This window comes from Patella vulgata, chromosome 6, assembly GCF_932274485.2.
Source record: "Patella vulgata chromosome 6, xgPatVulg1.2, whole genome shotgun sequence".
NCBI lineage: Eukaryota > Metazoa > Mollusca > Gastropoda > Patellidae > Patella > Patella vulgata.
In genome coordinates, this window is record NC_065884.2 from 72,380,281 (window position 1) to 72,399,783 (window position 19,503).

Here is a 19,503-nt window from a genome sequence, read left to right on the forward strand (position 1 = left end):
AAGGCTTATCCGAAGTTTAGAACTTAACTGTTCTAAAATGTCTTAAATTAAGTTGGCAGCCATATTTTAAACAAATGGCCAAGATGTGCGTGCGAGCCCTTTGACAGCCCAACAATAGCGTTCTCTGTGGTCATAATATTCCTGTTAGATAAAATGTGTTTTGACGATGGTTTTGCAAGATTGGTATTAGGTCACTTTTACTTTGAAATTGCTGTTCGAGATTCGTTTACAATTTACAAATATTGATTTTAAGAAGATACGTTCTTTGTATGCTTTGTTGCTTTTTGAGTGCGTGGTTTTGGTTAGGGAGGATGTGGGGATGGAAGCGGAGAGAACATATACCCCGCTGTTGGCTTGCTTGTATGGATCAGTAGATACACAATTAAAGACCATAAACTTAATACTATTTAGCATCATTCTTTCTCAGCTGTGTGCGTGGGTAAAGAAATGAATATGCGCACAGCTTTAAGGCCTTACACATAGTTTGTTCATACTAGATTTAAATTACAACACGCTAATATATAGTCAACACAGTTTTTTCAGGGTTAAAGAATTTATTATGGATATTCACTCTATATGATAAGCGAGTTTTGAATGCATTTTATGCGAGCCGCTTGAATGCATATGCTATGGGCCTACTTAAATATCTGTTGCCCTGCTGCATTCAGTAAGAGGGATATATGACGCTGCATATTCTTTGTTATTTCACTATTTCAACCTTTTTAATTCAATTCAGCATAATATATTATGTTTGATGGGTGTGTGTTTAAAGTAGCTATGTCTCTAACTCAAGACATTGAAAACACGAATTATTTGTCAATTCAAATCAACATTGGTCTTGTGATCTTACTGAGAAAAAATAGGCTTCCGATATCCAGTAATTAAGACAAAATAAACATTTTACCATTGGTACACGAATCATGTACCAGAATGCGTTTCAGCGCCATTTGGAACAAGGGACTCGAAGAACGCGGCTAGACTTATTCCACAAGTCATGGCAAATTGTGACGCTATATTCTATCTGGTGAACATGCGCAATAAATAACCAGACGCTAAAGATTGCCATTCAATGGAGACTTCTGGTGTATTTCGCCGAACATAACTGATTAGAAATTACAGTAAAAACAGAAACGGTTGAATGTAAATCAGTTTATATACATTCACAGTACATTATTATATGCGTTGCGACCCATTTGTGTCAATTTCTAGGTCCCAAATATTAGCGATTTAGCTCCTTTAAATGAAAGGCGTCCAACACTATAGTCAATACACGTACGTCACGTATTTAGTTAAGAAGCTCCCTGTGTTATATAATAAATAAAGGCGAAGTAGTGTGGTGTGCGGAGTCTATCCTGATTGCTTGGTTTGTAACGATATGTAAGGTAATCGTAATTATTTACCTGTGTATTTGCCTCCATATAACGAATATTGTTTATTCGTTTATATAAACGGATATTCTTTAAAGTCTAAATCGTACGAAAATGGCGACCAAGATGGAGTGTAGTATATGTTTGTGTAATTTTACAAATCCAAAAATAATTGACTGTTTTCATACATTTTGTAAAACCTGTCTGGATGATTATATTTTAAACAAATCTGAGAACGGCCATTTTCCTTGTCCTATTTGTCGTCAAGTCATCAGGATTCCTGATCAATTTACTACCAATTTTTACCTATCACAAGAAACAGAGGTGAGTGAATTGACAGATGTCATATGTGGAAAGGTCTCCACCATTCCGGATGATAAAAGTGAAATAAGGATTCCCGAACCATTTGCTACCAATTGTTTTCTCTTACAAGAAACAGGCGCGAGTAAATCTACAGACGCCATATCTGGAAACATTTCCACCGTTAAAGATGATAAAAGTGAAAGTAGGATGTGTGTTAATCACAAGAAAGAAATAGATCTATATTGTAAACGGTGTAGTGTATCCATGTGTTATAAATGTTTTATAGCTGATCACAATGGTCACTCGGTCAGTGATTTAAACGATTTTAAACTCAAGATAAAGATGGAGATCCAATCACTGAGCGGTGAGTTAGAGAAAACCTTATTGAAATACCAACAATATTCTGAATCCATCCAGCATCAGAAGAAAGTGATCGAGACAAAAACTTCACAGATATGTACCAGGATTGACAAGAGAGTGGATAAACTTTGCGCAGCTCTCCATGATATTGGAAGTAAAATGCACAACGAAGTAAAGCAAAGCCATGGTCAAGCCGAGGAGACGGCGAGGTTAGAATCACTGGCCAACAAATTATCAACAGAAACAAAGAACCCTGTAAAAGAAGTAACAGATGATATAGACCATATCGGGTTATCACAATTATTGGTTTTAAAAACGAAAGTCCTACAGAAGATTGAAAATGGGAAACAGGACCTCATCGTTCCAGAACCCAGCATACTTTTGTTTCAAGAAGGTGAAATGAACAAAATACAACTAACTAACCAACTTGGTCAAATAAAGACAGGAATGAAGAAAAATGATACAGAGATAGCAAGCAATCCTAACTTCTCTGAATCAGGGGGTGAAAGCGATGACAACTTGTCAAACTCAGAAGTGGCCATCTTTAAGGCAGGCATTTTCCAATTTAATTTAAGGCATGGGAAGGAAATACACTTGATCGAAAACTTGGATATTGAACGTGGCGGATTTTCCTTGTGGCGATATGCATCTATACGAAACAATAAACTGTCTCTCAAGTTCAAGTTAAAGGTACTCAGTTCGTTTACTGGCCTATTGCCAAAAAAAGTATTATTGAAACTGGAATTGTTGAATACACGGAATCGCCAGTTAAACAAAATGATACTGTCGACGATTGAGCTGAAAGAAACATATGACTGGAAGGATATAGTCAGCATTGAAGAACTAGAGAATCCTTCTCTAGGATATATAGACGACCAAAGTGTTTTCACATTTCGATTAGTTGTATTGCATGTAACAAATGACATCAACGTATTAAACTCAGATGTCGCCATACAAAGGGTATGCAATTTCCAATTTAATTTAAATCACGAGAACCAAATACATTACATCGGAAACTCGGATATTACATATTGTGGACTTGACTGGCGGTCCTTTGCATTTTTTCGTGACAATATACTGTCTCTCAGGTTGAAGTTAAGGGAACTCGATTCCTTTACTGGACTATTGCCAGCTAAAATATCAATTAACCTGGAACTGTTGAACAAACGGAATCACCAGAAAAACAAAAAACATGAAACGACGATTCAGCCAGAAGAATCATATATCTGGGAGGATGTAATCAGCATGAAAGAACTGTAGACGACCAAAGAGATTTCACATTTCGATTAGTTGTATTGCATGTAACTGAATAGACATTGTCTGATAAATGGAGTTATCTCCCGACACTCACATTTTCCAGTGGAGATTATACAATGTCGCGAAGGAAACCATGCCACATTTTCGTTTTAAAATTTACTTGAAGTTCTGATCATGTTATTAACAAATTTGCTGTGATAGATAATATGTTGTTAAATTAAACTAATTTGTATACGCCTACAATACATTTTTTATAATACTCTGTCGCCATCCCTGTCTGCTATTGCGGATTTCTGTGCTTTAATTGCCGCCGAGAGAGGGAAATGGCGTTTAATCTCCAATCAACACAAACTAGGTCATTTCGGGACTAACATATGGGTCAATGTTATTTCTTAGCAGTGGGAGGACCCGGAGAAAACCCATGAGGTTGGACAAGCGACCCTATGAGTCATTGATAGACCATATGATACAACACGCATGCTCTAACCCCCCCCCCCCAAAGCGCTGAACTGCTAATGCCCATAACCACTGCTGATTGAATATGCTTACAGGCCAATGTACCTTTCCAGATGGAGAATTACATGTGATGATACTATTAATGCATGCTAGTCTTCCAGAGTTGCTGTCTTCATTAGCCCAGTCGGAGCAGAACAGTAGGAGGTTAAAACACATTTTATGTCATATCCATGTTGGAGGGTTTATCAGCATGTGGTTGTCTTTGTCATAACAAATAATACTGATGACGATGCACGAGGGTATTGTTTGGCCTTCTTACTAAATGAATGAAATTGGGGGTTTAGCGTCCTACTTTTCTACACCGCCTGGGCTAATCAGGACGGAACTACGCCATGCAGTGTGCTTTGAGGGAATTATTTCCCAGACAGCGGCGCTACGGCTGTCAGCGGTTATTTTACGTGTACGCCAATGTGTACACAGGACCTCCTACGCCACGGAAAACACTGGGATTGAACCCAACACCTCCAGACTAGGGAGTCAGCGACTTTCCCACTGAGCCACCGCGGCTCCCTGACCTTCTTACATGTAGAGTAAGTTACATTAGATATTGATGATATTAAATATCAATACAAATAAAAGTTGTGATATCTACACCATGTGTACATTCATATTTAAGCCACAGATCGTCATATGCATTTTTAAGACCATAGCTTATTTCTGAAGGCAAGGTTTAATCCACGCTAAAATGATAGCAATATCAGCATATCGAATGTCAATAATCTCCTGAATTGTATTCGATGGGATTAAAACAGGCTGGTCTAAAGATTTTAGCCACCTTTTATAGTGTTTTCGGAATTTTACCAAATTTCCAATTCATCATTGTAAATATTGAAAGGAAACGGGTTAAAACAGGTCCATCTAAAGATTTTAACGAGGATTATAGGTGGCTATGGATTGTTTTGACCCCACCCTTTTAATATCGTCTTCGAGAGAGAGAGAGAGAAATGGGGTTTAACGTCCACTCGACACAAACTAGGTCATTTCGGGACTAACATGGTTCAATTTTATTGTCATAATTCGCTTGCGCGTATGGGTCTTTAGTAGTGGGAGGAAAACGGAGGACCCGGAGAAAATCCACGAAGTTGGACAGGCGACCCTACTCCTTGTCACGTGCAACCGGGGATTTGAAACCACGCCAGGTGACTCAAAGACAGACTTTATGATACAGCACGCACGTGCTTTTTTTTTTTTTTTTCCTTGTAAAATGTTTATTCACAGAAAGTATATTCATTATAATATTTACAACATTTTACAACATTCTATTCACTTTACATCTATTCACAGTGAAAAATACTAAGTTATGTATATACAGGCAAATCTAATTTACAGTAACAGTAATGTACAGTGTACAATAAGAACAAATATTTTTTGTTATTTATAATATGTATAGAATGAGAGACAAGTATGTATAAAAGAGTAAAAAGAATAAATAAAATATATTATGTACAATTAAAATCTATGCCTGTCATATACACAATTATAGAAATAGATAATTACAACGTTTAAGGTGTGGCTAGTATCAATGACAATATATGTTTTCGATTACTAATTATAATTCTAAATGCTACAATTATTACATTATTTGGTGACTTTAAACATAAATGAAAACTATTGTGAGTAAAAGAGATGAATTTAGTTAAGGATTTACAAATAATTTCTTAAAAACAGGTTATAACAATATGATTTCTAGTAAAAGGTTTTTGTGTGTCTAACAGAAAAATAAGCTTTAAAATTAAAATATAGTCTTTAAAGTTATAGGAATTAACATATTTGGTGACTTTAAATGATAATAAAGATATTATAGACAAGACAAATGTTTATACTTAAATAATTGTTAAGAAATTCTGATGAAAAGGTTTGCAATAGCAAATTCCCATGTTAAATTTTTTGGAGGGCTGGATGAACAAGTTTACTATGGGGAATATAGGTAACTTTGAACTGGATAATAAAGGCTTGTGATGCTGACACAGATTGAGTGTTTATGTCTGGATGACGGGTTGTAAAGTGGGTCACAATAATAGTAAACTTGTATCATGATATTATATTTATAATTCAAATAACATGTATATTTTTAAAACAATTGGGTAAAATAGACAAATAAAAAGTTATATATGATTAGAAAGTTACGGAGAAAATGCTTCAAACAGTTTTATTACATGTTGTAGTTTAAAGAGTTCTGGATGTACTAGTCTACAGAGATTTATGCTGTAGCATTATAGCTGGATAAAAGAGACTGTTGAGTATTTATGCAACAAGGTCATACTCCGCGCAGACGGTGAAGATTCGTCTGCTACTAAAGGTGGTTTGTGGACTGAATTAGTCAATTGTAAATACATCAGGTTATACATAATTTAACTTCATTATTTTCTATATATACAAGATTTGGTATACATATTAAATCATTAAATTTCTGTTCTTTTAAATAAAAATATAGGTATTGAAAATGATGTTGTAACCCAGCGGGCACGCAACGTTGTTACAACATTGTGACAACGTCAATATTGGTCGTGACGTTGTACAACGTGTTTTCGACCAATATTCGACGTTGTATTTACGTCATATACAGGTTGTTGACACAACGTTGTCACAACGTCATCAAAACGTTATCAAAACGTCATATACAGGTTGTTGTCACAACGTTGTCGCAACATTGTCACAACGTCATCAAGACGTTATTCTAACGTCATATACAGGTTGTTGTCACAACGTTATCAAAACGTCATATACAGGTTGTTGTCACGGCGTTGTTACAACGTTGTTACAACGTTGTCACAACATTGTAACAACGTCTTCAAAACGTTATCAAAACGTCATATACAGGTTGTTGTCACAACGTTGTCACAACGTCATCAAAACGTTATTCAAACGTCATATACAGGTTGTTGTCACAACGTTATCAAAACGTCATATACAGGTTGTTGTCACAGCGGTTTTACAACTTTGTCACAACGTTGTCACAACGTCTTCAAAACGTTACCAAAACGTCATTATTATACAGGTTGTTCTCACAACGTTGTCACAACGTTATCAAAACGTCATATACAGGTTGTTGTCACGGCGTTGTCACAACGTGGTCACAACGTTGTCACAACGTCTTCAAAACGTTATCAAAACGTCATATACAGGTTGTTGTCACAACGTTGTCACAACGTTATCAAAACTTCATATACAGGTTGTTGTCACAACGTTGTTAAAACGTTGTCACAACATTGTCATAACGTTATCGAAACGTCATATATAGCAGTTCGAACCTTGACCTCTGATTGTCAAACCAAGGTCACCACGAGACTCCCAGGGGTCAATTTAGTTTAAATAGCCACGACCTCAAGGTCGTCGGATCCGATTTGGGATGGGCGAGTTATCTGCCCTTAGACCACACCGCTGTAATGCTCAGCTATTTCACTTTCTAGGGAAATTTGCCCCAAAAATGTCTTCCGATCGCCCCGGGGTTTGGTGACCCGATAGACTGACCCAACATTTGTTCTTCATTTTTTAAAATCGCCAACCAAAAGTCGTGACCTTGACCCGCTAGGGGCCCCGGAAGTATTTTGGTTTTTGAACCCTAGGGGCCCATTTAATAAAGTCAGGACCACTGGACCTTGACCTTCCAAAATGTCATCTTGGTCCACATGACCCCGGTAGGTCAAGGTCATCTGAAAGGGTCAAGGTCACCAAAATATCTACTGAGTTCGATGCTCCCGGGCACATGGTGGGGCCCCTGGTCTGCGCGGCAAATCAAAGGTCATGACCATGGATAGGCAACTCATTGACCTTTCGAATGGGGCCTTGACCTTTGACCGGACCCTTGACCTTGGGATCGAAAAAGTCCCAAAACTTCATGTACCACCCAGATATCGCGAATAAATGTCAAGGTCAAAGTCGTGACCCGCACCCGCAAGGTCAATTTTGGGGTTGTAACCTGAGTCAAGGTCATGACATTGCCTGACATTCCCTGTTCCCGGCAGCAATTTAGGGAAAAAGTCACATTCAAAATCCCGAGAGAAAGTGAAAGCGGAACTTTCAGAATGTTATTTGGAAGAAAATATTTTGCTTTCTTGTCAGTCAAATAAAGAGCCCCAAATTCGATGATTTTTAAGTATAATAAAACATTTTCACTTTCTTGTCATTGAACACGGCGAATTTGTACTGCATTGATCGCGGATTGAAACATTTCGTCGGGCCCCACTCGGCGGTGTGCGACATCGGTCATTTATTTGATTTATAATTTTTCGGAAATCATAATTTCCTTTAATGCATTAAAGTTATTGGTGTACTAAATAGGCAATACTGGCTTGCTTTCATGTTCCTGAGCACACGGGTTGGGAAAGCAAGAAAAGGCGTTTGCGTCCGTCAAGTATTATAAAAATGTATTATGAACTGTAAACGAGATGCCTCTCTCGCACCTAAATGTCGCTGTTTTTACATCCGGTGTTTTTCAATTGAAATAATAACACAAAGCACAGAAAATGGTGATTAATGCATATTGTGTAGTGTGCAGCGTTTGCTACACAAATTCAGTGCATAATACGGGCCTAAAACAGGAATTGCAATGCGCTTATCTATAGAAATTGACGTATGATCTTGGGTACAGTTGTATTGGTTAACGACGTAGATCGAGATTTAATAACACAATACAAACTATAATACATTTTATTTAAGGCTTATTGTAAAACAACTAGAAGCTGACAAATATTCCGGTTAATTCTTCAGTAAATTATCTGGTAACACTAGCGGGTTTTTTTCCCGCGGAAACTGATAACGTGACTCTAAATGTTGCCGCGAAAGATGCTTCTGGGACGCCATATTGGTTTTTTGGTTCGTGCCGAAGGTAAGTTCTATTATTTTAACTCTCAACCGGGTATGTGGAAGGGATATAAAAATCGTCAATTGCTTCTTCTAAGGCTAATATAAGATCAGATAAAATTATATTGTATCTTAACACCCCATTAGGCTATTAGAGACAGCATACAAATACAAACAAAACATTAGGCTACCTACGCAACAGCATTATCAATGGCTATAAAACAACAAAAACACCAAATATATTTACATGTATGTAAAACACGCGCACCTATACATACATCATGTAGTAACAGAGACTATTATTATTAAGTTGAATATGAAAGCCCCTCGAATATGATTACCGGCAATGTAGGCATGGACTTTGTTGACGACCGCGATGTAAGTGGCGACGTTCATTTCAAAACACACTCAGACTGCAGCTGTGCCGAGTGAATTTCATATTTTTAAGTTATATTTTTAAAATGTATTAAAGTAAAGCTTTAAAATATACTATTCAAAAAAAGTAGGGGATATTTGATTTTGGGGGCATAATACTAAAATATGCAAATGACTACGAAAAAAGTCACTATAGAACCTAACAGAAGAAACATTTCCAGTTACATGTGACGCCCAAACGCACCAATAGCTACCGCATGGAATGCAGGTGATGCTTGGGATCATCATGGGGGTCCAACCCAAGATTTGCACGACTCTGACTTTGAATGTTACAGTCATTGTGGCATTGAATTCCAGGGTGGAAACATCAGTTTAATTTTTTTAGTGACCAGAAAACAAATTTTGATATGCGTCGGCTTACCCATATTGAAAGGTTACGTGCCCTTGGCATGCTACAGATCGGCACAACACAGGCGGTTGTGGCGCGGACGATGAATGTTTCTCAGTCTGTCATAAGCAGGCTATGGTCCAGATACCGTGATACACAATCTGTACAGGACAGACCACGCTCAGGTCGAACAAGGGCGACAACTCAAGCCCAGGATCGATTTATCCGTACCTTGGCCTTGAGAAATCGTGTCATCACAGCAAATCAGATCAGCGCTCGTCTTCAAACAGACACTGGTGTGAGAGTGAGTGGCCAGACGATTCGGAATCGACTGCATAGGGGTCACCTTCGCGCCCGACGTCCTCGCGTGATCCCTTGTTTGAGAGACAGACGTAGGAGGGTGTGGCGTCGTCGAAACGAGCGCTTCCAAGACGTTAACGTCATCAGACATGATCGATTTGGGGGTGGTTCTGTTATGGTGTGGGGAGGCATCACTGTTGCTGGAAGAACGGCTTTACATGTTGTTGCAGGGCGTGTTACAGGCCAGTACTACCGGGACAACATCTTGGCAGTCCATGTTGTGCCGTTCGCACGACGTCATGGCCGCCGTTTCATCTTCCAGGATGACAACGCAAGATGTCACAGGGCCAGGATCGTTACAGGTTACCTCCAACAACAGAACATCACCACATTACCTTGGCCAGCACTGAGTCCCGACCTCTCCCCCATCGAGCATGTCTGGGACATGCTTGGACAGAGGTTACGTCAACGTCAACAACGTCCTGCCAATGTCCAAGAACTTGCTGCTGCGTTGCAACAGGAATGGGACAATCTGGACCAAAATGACCTTAGACGTCTCATTAGGAGTATGCCACGTCGGATCAATGCTTGTTTGGCAAACAGAGGAGGATTTACCCGTTACTGACTTGGTTGTGATGCTGTGGTAACTTTGCTGTTTGACCCCGGGTATCATTTTACCCTTATAATGGTCAGTCTGTGCCTTACTTAGTCTAACGATCATTTGGAATAAATCGATGAATGTGAACTTCATTTCATTTTGTCATTTGTTTCTTCGTCAGTTTCATTAGGTGACTTTGAGAAATTGGCCAAAATATCATTTTCGACTTCAAATTCAAACGTTTGCAGATAGTTTTTCCATAGGGGGGGGGGGTAGAACAACAAAGGTGGTAATTGTGTTATTATTTCCGGTGTGAATGATTTTATAAGTGTCATAATGATACCTATGATCCTATAATATTGAGTTGACAGCCTATTGAGCAAAAGATATAGAAATAATTATGTTTTGACTTTCTTAGAAAATATGAAATTCTTGCTTTAACTATTAAAACTAGCTGGACCAGCTGCATGATTGTGTCAGTCCGCTCAGAATACACGAGTCTAGGCCAAGAGACGTAGAATTTAGAACCGACGTGATCTGCACTAGTCTAGGCTAGACATTTGCGTTGATGTGTTGCGCAAGTAGATCTAATCTAAATGAAATCTCTCATCATTAGTTTTTTCATATTACTCATATACATAGCCGTTAAACGAATAATTTGCGACACATAGCAAGCCATTTGATCTATTCTACACGTCACTGGGCTATTTGATTTGAAGGAGTTTTGTTACCCACGGCAAAATCTCGATCGACGTAGACTTAACGCGATTTTTATCATTCGGCTTCACTAAACAAATTATTAATAAAAACAGCCGTAGATCGACATCTAATAGTGCTAATGTAAATTTAATAATACTATTCCGGTTTTAAAAAAAGCAATAATAATAAAAGAATAATGAAATCAATTCAATCTCTTTTAAGTATTTAAATGATCATTTTAAGTAGATACCGTTATATTACTGAGCGCCATGGAAAACGCATCACTTTTTTTTCCCAAATATTTTATTACTAGTTGGTTTTGTATGTATAATATTATGCAATACTATGAACTATTGTTTCACACAATGCTCCCAAACGCAAAAAATTTCGGCCCGTGTGCACAAAAAAAAATTGCATGAGATGCACATGAAAAACCCAATATTCACGTGCAGCATTGTGTGTGAGCCCTTTAAAAGCATGTTTTCAACTTAATGTGTTGTACATGAACTGTGAAACGTCAATTTGTCGTAATTTGTTGTTGGACGTGTGAAGGAATCGAGCTAGAGATGCCGAGACTTACTGAAAATCAACGGAATGAAGCCATGGGAATGTCCAGGGCTGGCATGTCTACGCGTGCTATTATTGCCAGACACCTCAATTGTCATCAGTCCACTACTGTAAGGTTGGTGGAACGTATTCGAGTTACTGGATCAACGCGTGACCGTCAACGTCCTGGTCCACAACGCGTTACAACCCAGACTCAAGACCGCTACATCCGGGTCACTCATCTGCGTGACAGATTCTGCCCAGCGACTCAAACATGTGCGGCAGTCGTCGAAAGACAAGGACCAGTAAGTGCCAACACCGTAAGACGTCGTCTAAGAGAAGTAGGACTCGACGACGACCTTATGTTGGAGCTATCCTCAGGGATCATCACCGTCAGCGGCGTTTGATATGGGCTCAAGGACACACCAGACATGGAGAAGAGTAGACTGGCAAAGTGTGCTCTTCAGTGATGGGAGTCGCTTTCATCTTTATCACGCTGATGGCCGTCAACGTGTGTGGAGACGTCTTGGGGAACGTCTTGCAGACTGCTGCGTCTTCGAAACGAATCGATGGGGTGGGGGAAGTGTAATGATGTGGGGAGGCTTCACATTTCATCGCCGGACCGCCCTACACATTTGCAGGGGTCGCGTTAATGCTGTAGCCTACCGTGATGATGTCTTGCAACCAATTGTTGTTCCGATGTTTCGAGCGCACCCACAACTTCAGCACTTCCAACAGGATAATGCACGTTCGCATACCGCCCGTTTTAGTATGGACTTCCTGGCTGCTAACAACATCAATGTCTTGAACTGGCCAGCCATGTCTCCGGACATGGCACCAATAGAACATGTCTGGGATGAGATTGGACGCCGTCTGTATCGGAGACCACAGATGCACACCATTGCTGCTTTAGAAGCTGCTCTTGTCCAAGAATTGAACAATTTGCCCCAGGCCTTCTTTCAAACATTGGTTAATTCCATGCGACGTCGCTGCACAGCGTGCGTAAAAGCCCGTGGAGGACACACGCGCTACTGACATCTGTGTCGTACTTTTGGTTTTGACCCCTCTGACTTTGTACCGGTGATTACAGATTAAACATCCATAAGTGTACAAATGTGTTGTTATTGATGTGTTCCCATTTGAATATTGTTCACAATAAGAAGCAAAATAAATAAGATATGTTTACAGGATCATTTTGTTATACGAAAAACTAAGTGATGCGTTTTCCATGGCGCTCAGTATATATAAGTGTGAAACCTGGCCATTATTTAATTAATTACAGTTCCCAGCAAGCACAAAATATTTCAAAAACGTTTTTTGTTTTTGTTTTTATTATTTTTCTTGTTTCTAAAAGGTTATGTAAAAAAAAAAAATATTTATTAAACGTTTTTTAAATGTTTTAAGTGTAAGTTTTTCAGAAGTTTTCGATAAATATTGATAAAAATGTTTAATATAATATGTTTCGATAACGTTCATAATTGATGTTTTTCTTACAAAATTTTCCATTAAAACGTAGTACCGTAAATATGATTTTTTTAAACGTTTATGAACCGTTTATAAAGAACCCCCAATGAATAGGTAACAATTACCTATACACGCCATTTGAAATTTTTTTTTTTTTAAAAACATTTATTAAACGTTTATTACACCTTTAAAACTTAATTACGTTCATAACTTAATTGCAAAATATCTATATTTAATGTACCGGATAAAAAAAAAACCCAATAAAGGTCAAGATTAATTATCTTATACATATTTTATTTTAAAACACACCCAAGGTTGACAGTTGGCCCAATCAAATTTAAACATCTTTCCGCCAAAAAGGAATCCCAGCCAAACCGGCATGGCTGCTTTTTTAGAGCTGTGATAAACTATCGAGTTTTATAAGTTGCTAGAAGGCGTAACAGTTGAGAATTAGGTATGTTACGATTAATTAATATTTTGTGTCCATTTAGAAATAATTATGATATAAAAGAATTAATTGTTTCGGTAATTGTAGATTATTTTCTACTGGTGCCATTTCTCACGTAGCCGAACTTCTATTGTCATTTCATTATTGAACCCTCCTTGCAAAGTAAATTGAGTATTTTAAATATGTTTTATTATCTCTTAAATGATTTATTTTAGTTCTGAAACTTTAGTGTTTTTATTTTATAATTGTATTGCATTTTAATCATTTAGTTTTTGGTCATTTGCTATGTCTGGATTTGGAAAGAGCTATTTCAATCTATGTCTGGAATTGGAAGGGGCCATTTCAATATTTATAGTATTGTATAATGGACTTTCCCATTATCTATTATCTTTAAATTTATAGGGTTACCAATTTCATGAATTGTTTAGATAAGTTGATACTACCCCAAGCTTTGCAGGGAGTGTTAATAATAATGTAACGTGTACAAAACTTCGAGCGGGAATTAATAAGACATTAATTTCCCGTGATATATTACAAATGACAAATGCTATATGAACTTTGTGCTGTATGAACTATTTATATAGTCTTTAGTGAATGAAAACATTTTTGGCTACCATTCCTGGTTTTGAATGTCAAATATGATATGAAAACGAATATCGGTTTGTAATTTTTTGAACCGTTTCACCAGTAGTAACCGATGAACGGTTAACCAAGTCGCTGTATACATCTTAATTATTAGGCAACCAAGTCTACGATCTTAATTAAACAGATAGGTTGACACGCAACAAAACATATATGCTCTGAAAATTAAATCTTGTACTTTGTCGATCTACGGACAGGTGGATAAAATGCCGGGCTAGTGCGACTGTTAACACCACAGCTCTTTAATTACATGCTTGTGGGTTTTAGATTTAATTCAAGTGAAGGGTAATTTTATTATTAAATGTACAACATCAATATCCATGAGCATACACCTGCATAATTGAACTGACATTGATTGTAAATATTACAGTGATTGAAATATAATAATATACTAGATGTGTTTCATTTATTTCATGTTATAGCTATAGGTAACCCATCTGATGAGCCTTGGTGGTTACCAGTTTAAAGTCGTATTCTTTCTTTTGAAAAACAAATTGATAAAATAATAGTACATTCGTTTTCCAATCGTCTTCGTCTTAAAGGAGTCAAGTCTCTAACTCAATATCATCCACAGTCTTCGACATTGCAACCATGGGACTCATTGTTTAATTAAACCCAACATCAATGTTGTAAACGTGAAAAGATGGGCTTCTAATGTCCAATATTTAACACAAAGTTAAAGTTTTGAAATTGCCACACGAATCGCGTGCAAGAATGCTTTAAAATTTCATTTGTAATAGAGAGACTCGAAGAATGAAGTTAAATATACCCAAGAGAATACTATATGCGGGTGTAAACTTGAATAACCAGACGCCAAAGACTGGCATTCAATTTGGACTCTTCGCGTATGGGGGGTTGGATGGCCGAATGGTTAGCACGCGCACGCTGTATCATACGGTCTGTCATTGAGTCAACTGGCGGGGTTTCGATTCCCCGGTTGTACGTGACAAGGAGTTTGGTCGCCTGTCTAACCTGGTGGGTTTTCTCTGGGTCCTCCGGTTTCCTCCCACTGCTAAAAAGACCCCTACGCGCTAGCGAATTATTGAAATAAAATTGAACCATGTGTTAGTCCCGAAATGACCAAGTTTGTGTCAAGTGGACGTTAAACCCCATTTCTCTCTCTCTCTTCGCGTATTTCGCCGAACATAACTGATTAGACATTACAGTAAAAACAGAAACGATTGAATGTAAATCAGTTAATATACATTCATATTACATTATTATATGCGTTGCAACCCATTTATGTCCATTTCTAGGTGTCAAGGAATGGAAAGTCAAAATTCCTGGTATTGTCAAACGCATAAACAGTATGTCTTTTTATTTTAACAGGTTGATGTCTAATTCCCTAATGGCCCAATTTAATTTAAAGGGAAATAAAGGGAGGCGGTCCATAATGGACTTAGAAATTTACAAAGTTGTCCGAGGTTTGTTTTTATCATACTCAATTTACGAACATATCCTTAAATATCGGATAATCAAACATGGTATGGGCATACACGAGTTTTTATTACTTCATCGATGAGTGTTGATCTTTTTATACGCCGACATTGAAATGTGGTCGTATATTGTCGTCGCCCCCGTCCGTTCGTCCGTCGGTCCGGCGTCCACAATTGCTTGATCACTTCAAAAAATCTTGTGGACGCTCTAGAGGCCAAAGTTAATATCCGATTGACTTTAAATTTGTACACAGTGTTTAAGGTCATGATACGAAGAAGCCTATTGATTTTCAGCGATTTCCGATAATTACTGCCAGAGTTATGGCCCTTGATCACTTCAAAAAATCTTGTGGACGCTCTAGGGGCCAAACTTAATATCCGATTGACTTTAAATTTATACACAGTGTTTAAGGTCATGAGACGAAGAATCCTATTGATTTTCAGCGATTTCCGATAATTACTGCCAGAGTTATGGCCCTTGATCACTTCAAAAAATCTTTTGGACGCTCTAGAGGCCAAAGTTAATATCCGATTGACTTAAAATTTATACACAGGGTTTAAGGTCATGAGACGAAGAAGCCTATTGATTTTCAGCGATTTCCGATAATTACTGCCAGAGTTATTGCCCTTGATCACTTCAAAAAATCTTGTGGACGCTCTAGAGGCAAAAGTTAATATCCGATTGACTTTACATTTATACACAGTGTTTACGGTCATGAGACGAAGAAGCCTATTGATTTTCAGCGATTTCTGATTATTACTGCCAGAGTTATGGCTTTTGATCACTTCAAAAAAATCTTGTGGACGCTCTAGAGGCCAAAGTTATTATATCCTATTGACTTTAAATTTATACACAGTGCTTAAGGTCATGAGACGAAGAAGTCTATTCATTTTCAGTGATTTTCGATAATTACTTCCAGAGTTATGGCCCTTGATCACTTCAAAAAACCTTGTGGATGCTCTAAAGGCTAAAGTTAATCTCATTGACTTTAAATTTATACACAGTGTTTGAGGTCACGAGGCGAAGAATCCTATTGATTTTCAAAGATTTCTGATAATTACTGCCAAAGTTATGGCCCTTGATCACTTTGAAAAATCTTGGGGACGCTCTAGAGGCCAAAGTTAATATCCGATTGACTTCAGATTGATACACAGAGTTTAAGATCTTGAGGCGAACAAGTATATTGATTTTCAATGAATTTTTATGACTTGAAACAGCTAAATCCATGATACAGTATTAAAAGTTTTGTATACAAAACGTTAGCATGGGGCAGAACTTTATAAAAACCAAACAAATTCTAATGGTTTTCTGAGTTGTTGCTCTTAATCAGATTTTAGTGTATTATAAATGTTTCATTACCGAAAAAAGTAAAAATATGTGACAACTGTTGTTGACTGCCTGGACGATTTAGCTGCTGTGGGCGTATGTTTCGTTGCCTGGCAACCTATCTTTATGACTTGGACAGCTAAATCCATGATACAGTATTAAAAGTTTTGTATACAAAACGTTAGCATGGGGCAGAACTTTATAAAAACCAAACAAATTCTAATGGTTTTCTGAGTTGTTGCTCTTAATCAGATTTTAGTGTATTATAAATGTTTCATTACCGAAAAAAGTAAAAATATGCGATAACTCTTGTTGACTGCCCGGACGATTTAGCTGCTGTGGGCGTATGTTTCGTTGCCTGGCAACCTATCTTTTTTGTAATTTAACACCCATGCCTTTCTTACACGTACAAATTTATGGAGAATATGAAAGTAATAACACAAGCGATGTCTCATATAGAATGTGTTATTGGGTCATATATAATATAATTCATATGGGGTTTAACGTCCTACTGTTCTGCTCAGACTAGGCTAATAAAGATGGGCATGCGCTATACCGCGTGCTATGAAGGAAATTTTGCCCGGGCAGCGGCACTATGGCCTATTCTTATATCGAATTCCAACTGCCAAGAGATCTTTTACTTGCACGTCAATGTGTACACGAGGCCTCGGTTTTTCATACCATCCAAACGACTAACAGTTGTCCTTGTCAGGCCTACTGAACTTTCTCGGCAAATGTAGGGATCGAAAATGCGACCTCCAGACAAGCGAGCCAGCGTTTTACCCAATAAGCCACCTTTGGTCCATAATTCATGGGATGCAGAATTATCTGTTACAGCTTTAGGACCACCTTTTTGATCGGACTGAATTATATAATTTACAAAATTTGACAGAGTAAATATACAGTTTTTTGTATTCTTCAGATAGTGTAATGATCAGTCAGCCGAGCTGCAATGAAGCCGAGATAATAACAGCAGTTTCGGCTCATCTAAAATATGAGCCGGACAGAAGAGGGACCAATTAAGTACATGTACAGTTTAAATTTGTTTATTACATGTCATATTTTATTATAATCTTTATAAGCCATTTTAAGTTCTTTTATCATCCATTTAATTTTATTTTATTTTCTATGTGTGATGTCCACAAAATGTTAACTGCGCCATTGAGCATTGAGTGTTTTATATTGGTAATAGGCGCATTATAAATAATAAATTATTATTATTATTACAGTACCAATTATAAATAATAAATTATTATTATTATTACAGTACCAATTGCATTAAAATTACTTTCTCATTTTTAGCAATATCATTCATAACCCATTACATTGAAAGTAAATAATTACATTTTATTACTATTTAAAGATTAGTGCTAATTTAGCATTTAATCAATCAGATTTAAAGACATGCATACCATTGGATAGTTCGCACTGATGTTTATATATATATTCATATCTTTTTCATTTTATTTATTTGTGTATATATGCTTGAAAACGACTTGTGAAATCTTGTTGAAACGTTGCAGTGAAATAAACCATAGTAATTGTTATTCCATAAAAGTGCGTTATTTGATTATGTTCTAATTACTAAATGCCATTCAAAGAATGCGCCATTAAATGTAATTGAAATGTAATTGACCATTACATGATTTTCGGAATGTAATTAATTACATTTCCATTACTCATTACTTTTGAAATCTTCCATTACTCATTACATGACCATTACTTAAAATTTAATGATCAGATTCTATTACCTTTACCCATTACTGCAAAGTTATATGACTCTAGCATTAATATTGACTGTAATATAATCGTTTGAATTGAATGTTTTGAAACTACGTACTGTCCTATTAATTGATACTGATTTTATTCAGAAAGAAGCAATTAGATTGGTTGTGATGGGACACAATAACTTTGATTCTAATTGAGTGAGGGTGTTGAAACTTCGCGTATCGTTTCACTATGTCAAAACTGTGGCCCAAATCTGTCGGGCATTTAAGCACCCCCCCCCCCCTTCCCCGAACACACACCTAATTTAACTTCCATAGTGCCGACCGCCTATTCCCGTCTTCGTTAGTCCAGTGGGGGCAGAACTGTAGGGAGTTCGGATGGGGCTTATACTGGGTTTTATACAACCTCAAAACAACAAATTCTGACGTCGTGACAACTTTTCGCCAACCACCACACAACGTTGAAAAACAACAAATTCTGACGTCGTGACAACTTTTCGTCAACCACCACACAACGTTGTGACAATGTTGCTTGAACGTCCGTACAGCGTTGTCACAACTTTTCGTCAACCACCACACAACGTTGTGACAATGTTGCTTTGACGTCCGTACAACGTTGTCACAACTTTTCGTCAACCACCACACAACGTTGTGACAATGTTGCTTTGACGTCCGTACAACGTTGTCACAACTTTTCGTCAACCACCACACAACGTTGTGACAATGTTGCTTTGACGTCCGTACAACGTTGTCACAACGTAAGAGTTTGTTGCAAAACAACCTACAGCTGACCTATTTCAGACGTTGTGATACAACCCCTGAACAATGTTGTCACAACGTTGTGTGCCCGCTGGGAACATTGTTATAAAAAGTTTGAAAACATTTACAATTTTATCAGTCTTTAGAAACATATTTCTGCGTTTAATTATAGCTAGTCTGGCAAAAGA

At 37.5% G+C, this 19,503-nt stretch overlaps 1 long non-coding RNA gene across 2 annotated transcripts; it reads left to right on the plus strand.

Moving 5' to 3' along the window:
• Window positions 1-8,517: 8,517 nt before the first annotated feature.
• LOC126825581 (uncharacterized) lies at window positions 8,518-18,055 on the plus strand. 2 transcript variants are annotated; one of them, XR_007682065.2, is made up of 3 exons: window positions 8,518-8,631; window positions 15,396-15,490; window positions 17,752-18,055. It is a non-coding gene; the product is annotated as an uncharacterized LOC126825581 (long non-coding RNA). The 2 variants fall into 2 exon arrangements; XR_007682066.2 differs by lacking the exon at window positions 8,518-8,631 and adding an exon at window positions 13,340-13,430.
• The last annotated feature ends 1,448 nt before the right edge of the window (window positions 18,056-19,503 follow it).